Source organism: Pan paniscus, chromosome 5 (genome assembly GCF_029289425.2).
Source record: "Pan paniscus chromosome 5, NHGRI_mPanPan1-v2.0_pri, whole genome shotgun sequence".
NCBI lineage: Eukaryota > Metazoa > Chordata > Mammalia > Primates > Hominidae > Pan > Pan paniscus.
This window is the reverse complement of record NC_073254.2, coordinates 142,624,346-142,638,151: the sequence shown is the minus strand read 5'-3', so window position 1 is coordinate 142,638,151 and position 13,806 is coordinate 142,624,346. Positions and strand designations below refer to the sequence as shown.

General features: G+C 34.8%; 1 protein-coding gene across 4 annotated transcripts in view; it reads right to left on the bottom strand.

The window, feature by feature from the left end:
• PKIB (cAMP-dependent protein kinase inhibitor beta) overlaps positions 1-13,806 on the bottom strand; it is a 256,234-nt gene that overhangs the window by 84,101 nt on the left and 158,327 nt on the right. For all 4 annotated transcript variants that reach the window (XM_063605441.1, XM_063605443.1, XM_063605442.1 and 1 more), the window contains one exon: positions 11,159-11,243. The gene's annotated coding sequence lies outside the window, so the exon portion shown is untranslated. The remainder of the gene's footprint in view (positions 1-11,158; positions 11,244-13,806) is intronic.

The window sequence follows — 13,806 nt, the reverse complement described above, 5'->3', positions numbered from 1 at the left end:
CAGCTAATAATAAATGACAAAAGTAAGACTCAAATTCAGCGATCAATGGTTTGATCCCCTGCACTTTGCTGCATCTCTGAATGACTTCTGAGGCTCCTGTAGCCAGAAAGGGGCAAAGCAAGGTACAGAATAGAGATTTGACTTCCATTGTCTCATGCTGTTTCCATAAAATCATCTGGTCAGTTCAAATGTTCACCTAGTGTTAGAAAGACTAAGAAATTCTATGTGGTGGACTAGTCAATTGTCACAAGCAAAAACAGCAAAAGAAATATAAAGTATTCCTGAAATCACAACTTTATGTGATATGATTAAACTATGATGTACGTTTAAATACCAACAACAGAATTCACAAACTAACATATAGAATAATTTTAAGTGAAGTGGCTCATTTTGGGTTAACCCCTTGCAATCAGCTCACACGATATGAAAAAACAATATAACCACAACCCAGATTAAACCAAAGAAGAGCTTTCACTGATATGAAGCACTGTTTTTTTTTAAGCCGCACTACAGCAACCATACCCACACAAACAGAACTGACATATACTAAAGACTTTACCAATAATTAGCAATGAAAATATTCATGATGTCTTCCAGCAATTTAAAGATACATCTTCTAAGACAAACAAACAATAATAATCAGTGTATGTGCAGCTTTTAAATAGTGATTTCATCTTTATGAAAGTTATAACCTCAACCTTTTAATGTTGTGTTTTAAAAAAACCATACATTTACACTTCCCTACCAATGAAATTTGATTTTTTAAAGACTATAGTTAAAATTTCTATGCTATTTACAAGGTAGGATAATAGTTTGACATTAAGTTAATCAAAAATATTAGGTGTTCTCAAGCATCTGTAAATTAGAATACTACAGGCTGAACATATTTGTAGAGAATTCAAATTACCATTATTTTATTAAGAACATTAAGTGAAACTTGAAACTTAACACATGATAGATCTTTACTTGTAATGTATCACTTAACTTATACTGAGTATTTTAGCAATTACATTTTTATTTCCAGCAGGTAATCAAGAATACTGATTTTAGTGACATTGGTGATAGAGTGGTGATCATAGCTGCCTTCTAAAAATGCTGATTTTTATTTATCTTATAAATGTGCAAAACGTTTTGGAGAAACAAAATCAAATTTGAAGTGAGTAAAACTTAATAGTTAACACCAGGTTACATAGCTGGTTAATGGCAGTCCTTGAAATACCTAGCTCAAATCTCAAAATCAAACAATTGCATGGGGTAAGAAATAGAAAGCTTTCTACTCCTTTGTTCTGTTTGTTATGCTGCTTCTTATGTTTAGAAAACATGTAGGGAACTAAGATAATGCATTCTTAGAGCTGCCTCATTAGAAAAATGAAAAAGCTTTACCTTGTCTTCAAAATGGCTGGTAACAATATAGCTTTAATTTATTCCTTTTTCCTTATGCTTGTTCTCTCCCCTACCAGGTACACCTAAATACTGCCTCTTTAAAAAAAAAAAAATTAAAAATCTGCAATCCTTTTAATCCTAGGAGCTATACTAGTTTAGAAGTTTAAAATAAAGATGTAATGAGGAATTTGGTGTCCTAACACCATGAATCATAGTGATACAATAGTAATATCACCTTGACTATGAAGAATACCTGAGACCAAGCCTAGGTAAAGGAAATTGCAGGCCTGTATTGAACATGCAAGTTTCAGGCTATGGTTTAATTAGTGAGTCAATTTTCTGTCTCCAGTACATTGGCACACCCAAACCTTAAAGATATGTCACACTCATTAACTAGCCGGAAATCAAGACAACTGTAGGACAAAACTAAGCTGATAGTCACTAGAAAAGTGATGATGTCTGATCACCAGTGACACCTTATTTTCCAGACCACATTCTCCTACCTAGAGGGACAAATGGGATAGAGTGAGAAGAGGGAGCAAATAGCTTTACCTGGCATGTGAGATAGCAAGCATAAGGAAACAATGATAGATTAAAACTATACTCTTACCAGCCATTGTGAAAGCAAGGTATCAGACTTCATTTTTCTAATGAGGTGTCTCTAAGAATGCCTCATCTTAGCTCTCTGCATGTTTTTAAACATAAGCAGCAGAATAACAAACAGAACAATGAACTAGAAAAGCTTTCTATCTCTTGCCCCATGCAATATTTTGATTTTGAGATTTGGGCTGGATATTTCAAGCACTGTCATTAACTAGCTATGTAACCCAGTGTTAAAAGAACAACTTTAGACAAAATAAATTTAAGAGTTTATTTAAGAAAAGAATGAATAATCAAAACTGAAAGAGGTTCAAAGAGCTCTGCTCTAGCAGCCTAAGCAGTGGGCTTTTATAGTCTGAACATGGAAACAAAGTAAAAAAAATTACTTGATTAACTATAGCTATGTATTTCCGTACAGTTCAATATATAACAGGTCTCTTGTTATATAACCAATCAGCTAGATGGGTGTCTGTGATTGGCTGAAGCTCAATTCAAAATTAATCAGTAACAGCCGGGAGCTGTGGCTCACGCCTGCAATTCCAGCACTTTGGGAGGCCGAGTTGGGCGGATCATCTGAGGTCTGTAGTTTGAGACCAGCCTGGCCAATATGGTGAAACCTGGTCTCTACTAAAAATAAAAAATGAGCCAGGTGTGATGGCATGTGCCTGCAGTCCCAGCTACTCGGGAGGCTGAGGCAGGAGAATCACTTGAACCCAGGAGGCAGAGGTTGCAGTGAGCGGAGATCATGTGGTTGCACTCTGGCCTGAGTGACAGAGTAAGACTCCATCTCAAAAAAAAATAAAAAAAAAAAAAAAAAATAATAATAATAATAATAATAATAAGCAGTAACAAGGAATGCCTCTAAGTTAACTTTTGGTGTGGCTTGTATAAGGGTTCTGGAAACAGAAACAACCCTAGATGAATGGCCTCCTGATTATTTGGCTTTAACACCAGAAAGTCACATCACCTCTGGAAGCTTTGTTTTCTTCATATGCAGTCTGATCCTTCATTGTGGTTTGCCTGGGAAAATTCTAGTTTTATTCATATTTTCCTGACTTCCCATCCAGTTTAGCTTTTGCCATTTTCAAAAGTTCCCAGCACTGGTAATATATAAAGCCATAAATTAGAATGATGTTTTCTTCCAACTTTTCTAGCAATAACGTTCTGCTATCCATGGGCCCAATTTAGGAGTAGGGAAGGCCACTAGATGTGAATAGCAAATGAAGTGTTTCATTTACCAAGTGAAATACAAATTTCACAGGGAGAACAGAGCTAGAACTATAAATATCTACATATATTTCAAAAACAATCTTTTGAAAAGAAGTGTGATATTATTTTTGTAAGTTAAAAAACACAAATCAAGACTAAATATTGGAATGGTTGTATAAATACACGACTGAAAATACAAAATAGACTGGAACAATGCGTACTAATTCATAGGAGCTTCTGAGAGGAGACTTAACTGTTGCATTTTATTTCTTTATAAAGGAGACTTTAAGCAGACATTATAAAATAAAATGAGTCAATTTTGGGAGGTGGGAAGTTGATTTTATTCTTTGTTCTCTTCATTATTTAAATGTCTCATTATTGAAATTCATATTCGTATAATATGAATTACACGAATAAAAAAACAGAACACAGACTATGAAAACAAAGAGAAGGTGAAACTAACCTAAGATAGGCCTGGAAAAGTGAGCCCACAGTATTGAAATATTTATTTATTTAAATATTCATTATTGCAGCTGGTAGGCATGTGAGAAGTGAACCACAGTTCGTTGAGTTAACGTTCTTACCGGCAATCACTAATTGCTTTATGTGTCTCATGTTGGCATAATCTTGCTCTAGTTCACCACCTGAGTCCTTCTGGACTTTTTACTGGCTAGTTCAAATTATGCAACAGTTGATACCAATGACATGATTGAAAAATAGGAATTGATTACAACACAGATACTTAGAACTAAACCCTAGCAACTTTCAAACTCATCCAACTTGCATGAGCAGGCTCTCTTTGAACATGTCACAACGTGTTGTCCAAGATCTTCTTTGATATGATAAACTGAAGTTGACAGTACAGGTCTCTTATAATACTACAAAGTAGAAATTGAGCTAAAAAAAATCTTTCCAGCAACTAAGAATAGGTAAATAATAAGGAAATGGTAATGAAGTAGAACAATTGTCTTGGCAGCTTTTCTAATGTTGTATATGTTTAGCATTTCTCACTGTACATTTTAGAAACATTTTGTTTTTATGAATCCCAAATAAGAAGAGAGGATCTTTTTACGTTAGTGGGTGTCATTTTAACTTTCTGGGTTGTTTAAGGGAGTCCAAATGTTTCCCAAGATGACATTCTAGTTCCCATGAATTGAGTACCATCTATTGAGTGTCCACTATATAGCAACCATTTTGAATTAGTTCATTTACACTCATTATTTTTTTCTCTTCTCACCACAGCCCCGTGACACGTACTATCTCCTTTTCTCTGATGTAGGCACTAAGGATCAGAGATGAGAGATTTGGTCAAAGCCTAAGTGTAAGTGACAAAGCTGGTAGATCTAACTCAAAAGCAGCCTTGTAGTCCCTTATTGTATTGTCTTCAGGCGAACCCTTCCCACATCAATGGTTTCAACAACAGACCCTGGAACTTTTGTCTTTGGAGATGAATTAATTACCCACCTCCAAAACCAACCCGTCACCCTCCCACTTATGACCAATCAACTCAGTTATCAGAGGTAGCTTGTTATAATTTCAGGAAGCCTTTCCCTTGATTAAGCAAAAATGTTTTCTCCTCTAATTCCATCCATTCAAATCTAGTTTTCCCTTCTCAATCACACAGATTTTTTTGACATGATATTTCTCATGTAATTGAAGAAAGTTAGCGCATCTTCTCTAGGACCTCCACAAAGAAAACATCAGCCACTCCTGATATAACACCTTTTGGGTCTCCTCACACTCCTCTAGTCAATTTTTCTCTAGTTCAAAATTTCCATGCTAGTGATTCACAGACTCTGGAGAATTGCAGTGTCTTTAGCTCTGATCCCCACAGCTCACAACAGTGCAGGGCACAGGGTAAATGGAATAAGCACTCAAAGAACACTTACGGAATGAAGAATTGAGAAAATGAGTTTGCCACACTGCAAACATTAATTGACAATGACTTTGATCACTAAGAATTAGTGCTAATCTGTTAATGATCACCTTCATTCTTTGTATATATTCCCTTTACTCTCCTTGACAAGGGTATCTGTGTGTTCTGCTCCTTTGTTTGTTGGTTGTTTTGTTTTGTTTTCCATTTTCCCCTCGAGAATTCACTGCTTACAGTGTTTGCACAGTCTTCAAAAAGTGACAGTCTGGCTAGCATGAACATTAACAAGATTTATTCTTTAAGTTTAGGGTTATGCTTGTTTGATTTGGTTAGTCGTGCTTAAAACAAAATGGCTAAGTTTCTCTTTTGCCTTTATTAGCCAAGAGAAGAAAACATTTTACACAGTTCTTTTGACTACTTCCAGACTTTTTTCTGGTGGTGGTAAAAGAATATATGTACTAAGTGTAGATTTATGAACAAATAAAGATATATGTTTAAAAATCAATGTTTATTTAGCAAGGGTATTAGAGCTAAGGTCTATTCTGTAGTCTTTTTTTAGTTTCAGGCACTTTTAGGCACGTCTCCTGAGCCAGCAGGATGAATCTGCCAGGGATATAACTTCATGAATGTCTAAAAGTTCTTATAGGAAGGACAATGATGATGGCTGTTAACCAAACCCCAGGACCAAGACCTGCCTGGCAAAAATCCACTTCTTAACAGTCCCAGTCCTTGTGTAAGTAAGGGAAAAAACTCTTTAAGGTGGATGGATAAAAAGAGTTGAAGTGCTAAACGCAATACTGAGAAAATGATCGGGGTTAGAAGGCAAGAGATGAATGGCTGAAGGCAGAACTTGGGGCAATTTGAGCCCTGAAACAAAAGGGCAACACAGGTTGGGGAGCAGATTCCCTGTCAGCTGAGAGACTGCTAGTGGGAGGACATGAAGCAGAGTGAGTGCTCTCTGGAGGAATAGCAGTGAACAGGAGTCAACGCATTGGCCAGAATCATGGATAGGGGCTGGATGTGAACAGAAAGACTAGAAAGTTCACGGGTACACTGGTTACTCTTTCCCATGAGATATTTGGTCCTCAGAGTCTAGTAATTATGCTAATATGGCCTGAGACAGAAAATTGCTATTTTGTTAGTGTTAGTTGATTGTTATAGTACAGGCTGGTACAACCTTGAATATTTTACCTAAATTAAAACTTTAAAAAAATTATTGGTCATTAATTATAATACATTTTCCTTTCATACTTCCTCTGAGTCCCCAGCATTGAAGGAGCAGCAGTACTCTGGAAGGAAGCAAACAAACTTTCTTGTATCATCAACTTCAATAAAACAGGAAACATTTCTCTCCAAATTTTGTCATTGTGTCACTCCTCTGCGATTATCTACTGCATTATTCAAGACAGAAATTGAATTATTTCATTTTTATTAGTGATAACTTATTTTAACATGTTATTTTAATTCAGAGATTACTCAAGGAGGTTGCAAATAATTTCTACTGAGATAAAATGCCTTGGCACGTGTAAGAATTATAAAACTGTCTTGTTGAAATCCTCTACTCTCTTGGATACTTTAAGCCAAATTTAATTGATCTTTTTAGGTGGAACAATTCATCTTTCCATATTATCACTGGTCTTTACTAGAACTTCATCTTTATTTATTTATTTATTTATTATTATGATTTTTTTTTTTTTTTTTTGAGACGGAGTCTTGCTCTGTCACCCAGGCTGGAGTGCAGTGACGTGATCTCTGCTCACTGCAAGCTCCGTCTCCTGGGTTCAGGCCATTCTCCTGCCTCAGCCTCCCAAGTATGTGGGACTACAGGCACCCGCCACCATGCCCAGCTAATTTTTTGTATTTTTAGTAGAGATAGGGTTTCAGTGTGTTAGTCAGGATGGTCTCAATCTCCTGACCTCATGATCCACCTGCCTCGGCCTCCCAAAGTGTTGGGATTACAGGCGTGAGCCACCGCACCTGGCCTTCATCTTTATTTTTAACTAAGATATATTATGTATTCTTCACACAAAAATTTCTGTGATGCTGTGTGCCTTCAGGAGATAAAATAGCAAATTAGTACTATCCCAGAAAAATTTCTGCTTTACTAAGCCATCAAACAGTAATATATTGGAATGTTAGTCAGAACTTACTGATTCATTAATTCCATTTCCCCTCAAAAAATCAAGAAAAAGCAATTTTCAAACATTTATTAGGTTCATGCTATTTGAGTCTCTTCTCTGTTTTATATGTATAGAAGTTTTAATATATCTACAATCAAGTCTATCAATCTCCAATTATGATTTTTGCCTTTGATGTCATGTTAGACAAGATTACGAAATTATTTGCCAATCTATTTTCCTCCAGTTATGTCTCTGTCATTGTTCTGCTTTTATCAATCTGACAAGTATTTGTATATTGTATAAATAAAATATCCAAATTTACATGTTTTCCTAACATTAACTAATTATTGTTGTTGTGCTTTTTGAATAGTCATTACTTTCTCCATCAACATGAAATGTGGTCTTTCTTATGCATTACTTTTACATGTGCTTTGATCTGTTTGGGGAATTCTCAAACTGATTTGGCTTCTCTAAGTTTCTATATTAGTAAATAGTACCACACAATTTTAATAATTGTAACTTTTTAATATGCTTTAATACTGGGAAATAGCAAGTTTCAACTTTCTTCTTTTTTCAAAAATATGCCTTTTGCAGACTGTCCATACTTCCAAATGAATTTTAATAATCATTTTGCCAAGATCTCTCCCAAATCCTTTTTTGGATTTTAAATGAAATTGTACTAACTTTATAAATTAATTTGAGGAAGCTAACGTGTACAACATCTATTATTCTCATCCAAGAATACAATATAAACCTTCATTACTGCTATTTTTTCTTTCTGCATAACATACTTACCAGCCAATTGTTTATCTTATGTTTCTCAATAGATGTTATTTTCTTAAGTCTTGTACATTTCTTTAATAGTTTATTCATAGCTATATAATATTTAATTGTTATGATGAGATTTTTAAATGTTTTTTATTTGTTGCTGTCATAGAAAAATCAACTGATTTTTACACATTTATCTTTTGTATAGTTACTTAACAAAGTTCATTACCCTAATGGTTCTTCAGTTAATTCTCTTGGGATTTTTAGTAAAATATATATTTTTAGCAAAAATATAACCTTTTTTCTAATAATTATAACCTTTGAGAGGCAGCATAACATGGTATTTATGATTAAAGACTCACAGATCAAACCACATGAGTTTTAATTCAGCTCTGCTACTTATTAGCTTCATGACCTTGGCCTTGTTACTTAGCATCTCTTGGCCTCAGCTTCCTAATTTGTAAAATAGAATGATAGTAGTCCATATCTCCTAGGGTTGTTGTGAGGATTAAATGAGTTAATATTTGTAAAGCATTTAGAACAGTTCCTAGCATATATAAGAAAAATGCAAAAAATATTAGTCTTTTAAAACATTTATTGCGTTGGTTAAAATTTGTTAAATGATATTAATTATAAGTGATGAAATTGGTCATGTAGTAAGCCACTAGGGTTTTTCTGCTTTCTTGAAATCAGAGAGCAGAAGTTTTATATTTTAATGACATCTCTCTATTCCTAAATTACTATGCTACATGTATGTGTGCTTTCTTAAAAGTAATATAGTTGCATTTTATCAAATGTCATTTGAAATCTATTTGGAAGTTAAAATAGGGGTTTTATTCCTCAGTCTAAGACTATGAAATCACTTTAATAAGTTTCCTGATACTAAACCACTTTAACATTCCTAGAATAAACACCATGTGTTGTATTATTCTATTTTATTGATATATACATTATTTAGCTAGTATTTCAATGAATTTTTATGATTTTCTTTTTTGTGACACTTTTTTTAGTTTTTTTTTTTTACTTTTTTGGTATTGTGCTTATTAAATAAATCAGAAAAATGTTTTCTCTTTCAAAGAATTCATAGAATATAGGGATAATTTGTTCCTTAAGAGTGTATATTTCTAGTAATTGATTATAAATAGCTGATGAAAATAAGATACTATAGTCACTTAAACGTAGTGTTTTAGCTCCCATCAAACATTTCTATTCAAGCTGGTCAAGGACATAGGCTTATGCTTCCGACAAAATTAGGCTCAAGTCCTAACTCACCACCCACTTGCTAAATGTGTGCATTTGGCAAGGTGTGCTTGTATCACAGGAAATAACCATGCCTTCCTTACCTTCCTCATAGAGTTACTGTAAGAATTAAAGAAGATTATGCTAATAAATCACTGTATACTCAGCCCACAATATAGACCCAATAAATTATTTTATATGTTAGTTTTAATTTTCCTTAAGTACAAAATTAATTCGTATTATAATTCTACTTATTTTGTTGTAGTATGGAGATTCTAGTGGTTTATGTAGAAATATAAATGGTTTGGGTAAAATTATTTGTGTGAAATTATTTTATAATAAAAGTAGATTTCAATTAAGACATGCTATTCTTTTTTTTTTTTTTTTTTCTTTGAGTGGAGTCTCGCTCTGTCACCCAGGCTGGAGTGCAGTGGTGTGCTCTCGGCTCACTGCAAGCTCCGCCTCCTGGGTTCACGCCATTCTCCTTCCTCAGCCTCCTGAGTAGCTGGGAATACAGGCGCCCGCCACCACATCCGGCTAATTTTTTTGTATTTTTTTATTTTTAGACATGTTGACATAAATTTAAATTTTCACATCAAAGTAAAAATGCTCTGATGAGCCATGGGAATGAACCTATTGCCAATGTTAAATGAAATCACAGAGGGTTAATAGGAAAGTTGTACACTGGTTTTAAGAAGACCAGGCAATGAGCCTAAACCAAATGTAATGTCTTCCACCCCTTCCTGCTTCCCTGGAGTTGTGTTCTAGTAGGAATCTGAGAGGGGGAGAAGAACTTTGGAGCCTTCCCTCAGGCTGCAGCTGACCTTGGGTTCTCTTGCTCTGTCATCTAAGCTGCAGTGGAGAAGCAAGGTTCTCACTCTGGGTAGGAGAATGTAGCACTAAGGGGTCCAGGTGCCCTCAAATACAAGTTTTACCAAGCTGATAACATTTATTTATTATTTATTTATTTTTATTATACTTTAAGTTCTGGGATACATGTGCAGAATGTGCAGGTTTGTTGCATAGGTATACACGTGCCATGGTGGTTTGCTGCACCCATCAACCCGTCATCTACATTAGGTATTTCTCCTAATGTTATCCCTCCCCTTGCCCCACACTCCCTGACAGGCCCCGGTGTGTGATGTTCCCCTCCCTGTGTCCATGTGTTCTCATTGTTTAATCCCTACTTATGAGTGAGAACATGCGGTGTTTGGTTTTCTGTTCCTTGTTACAAACTGATAATATTTTTATGAAATACTAATAAGACTGCAATATGAATGTGGCCTCAATTTTCAAAGGATGCACTACTGTGTAGGCAAGTACGAATATATACAGATATCTGTCATAGATAGATGGATAGATAGATAGATAGATAGATAGATAGATAGATAGATAGATAGATAGGACAGATATCTGTGAGATACCAGCACACAAAAACCTGTCTCTCAAACAAGTATTAACTTGAGGTTTATGTTCACCTATTAGTGTCATCAAGAATATTTAATTGTAGGTACTGATTATAACTCTATTACTATGGTCTCTGAGGAGAGTAGTAATAAGAAAAGCAGTCAGTTTATAAGACCTGATAGGCAGTATGAATTTCTCTTCTATTTTAAAGGCTATAAATTTCAAAATACTATTCTGATGGGCTAGCTGCCTCTATAAGAACCATTTAAGTAGGCACAGCTAAGAGTGGAAATATCAAACCAAGCTCACTTATCCCTGGCAGATACGAGTTGAAAATGTGTATCTCAAGGTCCCAGTATGTATTGTTTGCTATTAATTAGAAATTAACAGTATATTCTATCAATCTTATATTAAACTACATTGTTTTCTAAAATGAAGATATCCCACCTTACATTTTCTTTGCTGTCATCTGGCTTTATAGCAACAAATATATTTTTAGGAACATCTTCAATATATTATTCCATATGTTCCTAGATCAATGGAACAAAAATATACTTACTCCTATCTTTCCTGTCCCTGGCACAGGGTTTTCTGCTTCTCCCAGAGTTCTCTTGATCAAGTGTCTTTTCAGTATAGCATGACTCCTGAAGGAAACAAAGGCAGGAAAAGATTTATTAAGATAAACATCTCTAGTTGCTTGTCTCTTGCAAAAAAGAACAAGTTGTTCCTTAGACAAAAAAGTCTAACTTAGTGACCAAATGTCACATGTTGTTAAAACAACATTCATTGTCTTTTTTATTCCTTTTCCCAAATTGTTTTATTCAGTTTCTCTGATAGCAAGAGCAGGACAAATTTTCTTGAGTAAGCAGCTCCATACACCCAGATAAATAAGGAATGTATTTCTTTGTATTATTTTGTTCACCATTCAAACACATCAATTGTATTCTGAGCAGTCTTTCTCATGTTTTGCTCTAAAACTGTGTAACATGAACAGTCAGAGACATTCTTACTAAATAGTAAAATAAACAAGAAAGCAAGATTTTTTTTTAGATTTTCAAATTTCCATTGAAAATAGATTCACTAGGTGAATGATAGCCTTTCTCAAATGTGTGCTTTAAAAAGCAATATATCCCTGCAACCGTTCATCTTTGAATTTAAATACCAAGGAGCAAGGACATTGTTTTCCTCAATCACAAGATCTAGTGATTGGAATTTTTGGAGAGAAATGAATCCAGTAAAATCCAGTCTACGCATAATGCCTCACCATCTAGAGGTAATCTAACATTTTGCTATGAATAGGTAGCCAATCAACTTGCATATTTTTTGCAGATCATATTCTTTTAGGTATTTATATGTAAAAAAGTCCCCATTTAAAAACTAGTTATTAGCTTTAAATAGCTGGAAAACAATCTAGTTATTTTCATTTATGTATATACTTCTGTGGAGGTGGCCACAGCTGATCACTGGGTTAACCAGATGCCCTTTCACTCAGGCAGTCTACATATTTGAGCAGACACATAGTAAATGCTTAGATGTTAAAAATGAATGAGCCATGTTTCTTTCATTTTATGAAGATCATCTGTTTCTTTTTCTAGATGTGAGGACAGTAATGTCAACATTCCTCTGCTTGTATACTAGGGTTATTCAGAGCAGGGAAGAGTCTAGTTTTATATTATGCATTCAAGGATCAACGTTGTCTGCTGTCTTCTCTTCCCTATTCCTTTCTAATAAACCATCAAATTCTATCTATTACAGGCTCTTAATGTTCTTCAATTCACTCTTCATTCCAATTCCATTTGCATGGGCAAATCTAGTTCAACTCTCCCCAGCCATAGCTTCTTCCATTCCACCCATTCTTCCAGGGGTTATGACATTTCTCACCAGTATCCCTGCCTGAGTCATTCCCCTTCGAATCCATCCTCCACACACCTTTCACACTGGGACAGTAACTGAACTTCCAATTTGTATAAAACCCAAGAACTATACATGGTGGAGATATTTCACTATGATTCTCAAATAAAGTATCTTTTTCCCCAAATGTCAACATCATTATGTTAGCCACTCTAAGTTAGTTTTCAAATAGTTTGATTACTCTCTCCTTTGCTTCTCACATAGCTTACAAATGCACCGGTAAAAGAATGTCCTAAGGGCATTGCAACATATAGGCAGAAGCACTGAACTCAGTTCTAGTTTCAACTCATCTATTTATCAGCTGGTGATTTTGAGGAGTCATGTCCTTTCCTGGAGGTGAATGACAGACCTTTGTTCATCAAATGGCATAATAATATTAATCCTGCCTGTCTCTCCAGGTTGTTCTGACATTTAAAGAAGATCACATACAATGAAATTCCAAATATATGGTTATTACGCTCCCTGAAGATCTGCAAAAGTATAAACTTGCTTCCTTTGTTTAACACTAAATTCAGATTGAGACCCAAGAGGTATCTGTGATCACACTCTTAAGTCTTACAGCTTTCTTTTGGAAATGTGATGTTCTAAAGAGTTTGTTTTGGCTTCCCAAAAAAAAAGAGCACCAAAGGAATTACACTGTAATATATTTGGATGTCAAAGACACTCTGAATCTAAAAAAGTGAGAAAAAGGAAAGGGAGCTCAAAACAGTGACAAATCTCAATTGGCTGAACCTGCCATTTAATTAAAATAACTCAACTGCCATATGTGGCACAGATATTAATGCCATCTTTTTCAAACTCTGCTAATATCTCCAGACATTACTGGACACTAATAGAAAATATGTCCCTATTCTCTGTCATTGTGTTGTAGAGTTTTAAATGAAAGAAATGTAGAGTGTGTGTAATAGGATGTTTGTTTGTTCTGTTTCCAAAGAGGAAATAAAAGATATCAACCAAATATTCCTTAATATATAATTAGCACTGTGGCCTCAGCTCAAGGAAGTCTTTATTTTAGACATAAAAATGACAAAAAATGCTGCTAATCCATGCTTTCCTCTCCTTCAACCCCTGAGTTCTCATGAGCATCCCATCTGCTGGTTTCCAGGTAACTTTTATATGGGCTTTTGGATGAGCATTCATTGCAAATACTTTTGGATGATACTGATTATCCTACTTAACCTCTTTACTGTTTTAGATCACTGGGTAATTAGCCAAACAGTATACTGAGGATCATAAACTGAAAAGAAACAGATATAGCATATCCGTGCAGTACCGATTTTATCAGGCTGATGGATT